General features: G+C 50.6%; 1 long non-coding RNA gene across 1 annotated transcript; it reads left to right on the plus strand.

The window, feature by feature from the left end:
- Nucleotides 1-308: 308 nt before the first annotated feature.
- On the plus strand, nt 309-2,055 carry LOC111548043. Its single transcript, XR_002733300.1, has 4 exons — nt 309-554; nt 1,509-1,672; nt 1,759-1,836; nt 1,953-2,055. It is a non-coding gene; the product is annotated as an uncharacterized LOC111548043 (long non-coding RNA).
- The last annotated feature ends 317 nt before the right edge of the window (nt 2,056-2,372 follow it).

Raw genomic sequence — 2,372 nt, forward strand, 5'->3', positions numbered from 1 at the left:
ACTACACCCCAGGGCCCAGCCTCCTCCTGGGTCTCCCTTTGGCTGTGCGGGAGGAAGGAGGTGGTGAGGCGTCCAGCCTGGCTGGGGTCAGGGCTGGGTGTTGGGGATCAGGTCAGGAGTTTCCAGCCCGAAAGGAAGGGGTGTCACGGCTTTGAGAAGAAAACAAGACGCAAACCGTTATGACCATCGTGTCCCTGACGCCGGACATCCCTTCCCCCAACTAGCCCAGACGCCAGTCCCGGGGTAAGCGGTGCAGAGAAAGACGGCAGCACCCGCCAGCCAGCCAGCCGCGTCCTCCAGCCGCGACTCCCCGCACCCCAGCCTTCCAACGGGGACGGATGGCACTCAATCCCACACCCCAACCCCAGCCTGGGGAAGGGAAGAGAAGGAAGGTCTTCCCCCACCCCAAGCTGTCTCCGGCCTGCGGTCAGGGGGAGGGACTCTAGCTGTGGAAAGTTGGCAGAGGCGGCCGGCAGCAGCCGGGAGAGTGGAAAAAATGATATCAAACCCGGAAAAATGCAGGCCGGATGGAGGGCCGGAGTGGGCCCTGGGAGGTGAGAGGGCGGGAGGGAAGCGGGGAGGGGGAAGAGCTGAGAAAAGAAGAGGGGCGGGGGAGAGAGTGCAGGAGCTGGCTTTAGAAAACTGAGTACGATCGCCCTCATCCCCTCCTTTCTTCATCTACAAATATTTATTGAGGGCCTACTAAGTGCCGGGCACAGTGCCAGGCTCCAGGGAGATGTGGTGAACAGAAAGAGGGACCTCACTGCTCAGTAGCTCACAGTAGGGTGGGCTGGCAGACTAGAAAACAAATCAGCAAATAAAAGAATCACAAACTGATAAGGAGCTGAAAGTTACAGTAGTCAGGGAAAAACCTGAAGATAATCCAGTCCAATCCCCCAGCCTCAGATGGGAAAACTGAGGGCCAGAGAGAGAGAGAGAAAGCTTACCCCAGGCCACTCAGAATGTGGAAGAAATACTTGAGAACGGGATAGGGGAGGAAAGGGGGAGGGAAGAAAGAACTAGTGCAGACCAAGATGGGGAGGTGGGAGGTGCTGAGGGAAGGAAAGTTATGTAGCCAGCACAGCAAGATGGCAGGGTGATTGAGGGCATTGCCCTGAACCAGGGGGTGTGCGTTCAAACCTTGCTCCCCTCCATCTCTCTGTGCCTTAGTTTCTCCATCTATAAAACGGAATTCATGACAGTTCTTTCATTTAGGATCGATGTGAGGATTAAATGATTCAAGTTGTGTAAAATGCTTTAGACACTTCCTGTGTCTAAGAAGATTCAATAAATGTGGGTTCCCGCTAGCATATCTTTTTTTTTTTTTTTTTTAAACAGGGTCTCACTCTGTCTGTTGCTCAGGCTGGAATGCAGTGGTGTGATCACAGCTGGCTGCAGCCTCCACCTCCCAGGCTCAAGCCATCCTCCCACCTCAGCCCCCCAAGTAGCTGGGACTATAGGCACATGCCATTATGCCCAGATAATTTTTTTTTTTTTTTTTTTTTTAGAGGAGACAAAGTTTTGCTGTGTTGCCCATGATGGTCTCAAATTCCTGAGCTCAAGAGATCCCCCCACCTCAACATCCCAAGGTGCTGAGATTTCAGGCGTGAGCCACTGGGTCCCACCCTGCTATCCTATCTTAAGGCCTTGCAGAAACCAGGATATGTTATGGGTAAGATATTCTGAGACTGTGAAGACCTGCTTATGAGTCTTTGCCTGGCATATGTGTTCACATGTTTTTGTCTGTCTGTCCCACAGGAATGAAAGCTCCTTGAGGGAAGGGCCCTCAGTGCTGCTCTGACCCCAGCACTGACAACAGTGCCTGGCTCATAATAGGTGCTCAGTAAATATTTGTTGAATGGATTAATTCATTATCCATTAATAGATATCCATTAATTCATTATCCATTACCTGTAAAGTTGCCCTTCCAATCCTGTCCTCTCTGATTCTAGGTGTCTGTGAATAAGGAATGGCTGGGAAAGCATGTGAGAAAACCACACTCTCCCTCAGCCTATTGTAGTTTAAAAAGTGCTTTCTCGTCCATAAAAACAAAACAAAACAAAAAAATAGCTAACTTCGTTTTAACTCTTTCTCTGTGTTAGTGTTGGGCCCCATGCTACGTGCTGGGTACACGTTTTCTCACGTGCTCACCACCACAACCCTCTACTTAACAGGTACTTTTAATACATGAGGACACAGAGGCCAAGAGAACCCAAGAATCTCTGCAAGGCTACACAGCAAGAAAGGGCTAGATCAGTGGTCGAGAGGCAGGCAGGAACTGCCATCCTAGTTGTACAATTAGAGAAACTGAGACTCAGAGAAGGAAGATGAGTTGTCCAAGTCCAAAGTCATGTAATAAACAGCAAGCAGTT

Source organism: Piliocolobus tephrosceles, chromosome 20 (genome assembly GCF_002776525.5).
Source record: "Piliocolobus tephrosceles isolate RC106 chromosome 20, ASM277652v3, whole genome shotgun sequence".
Classification (NCBI taxonomy): Eukaryota; Metazoa; Chordata; class Mammalia; order Primates; family Cercopithecidae; genus Piliocolobus; species Piliocolobus tephrosceles.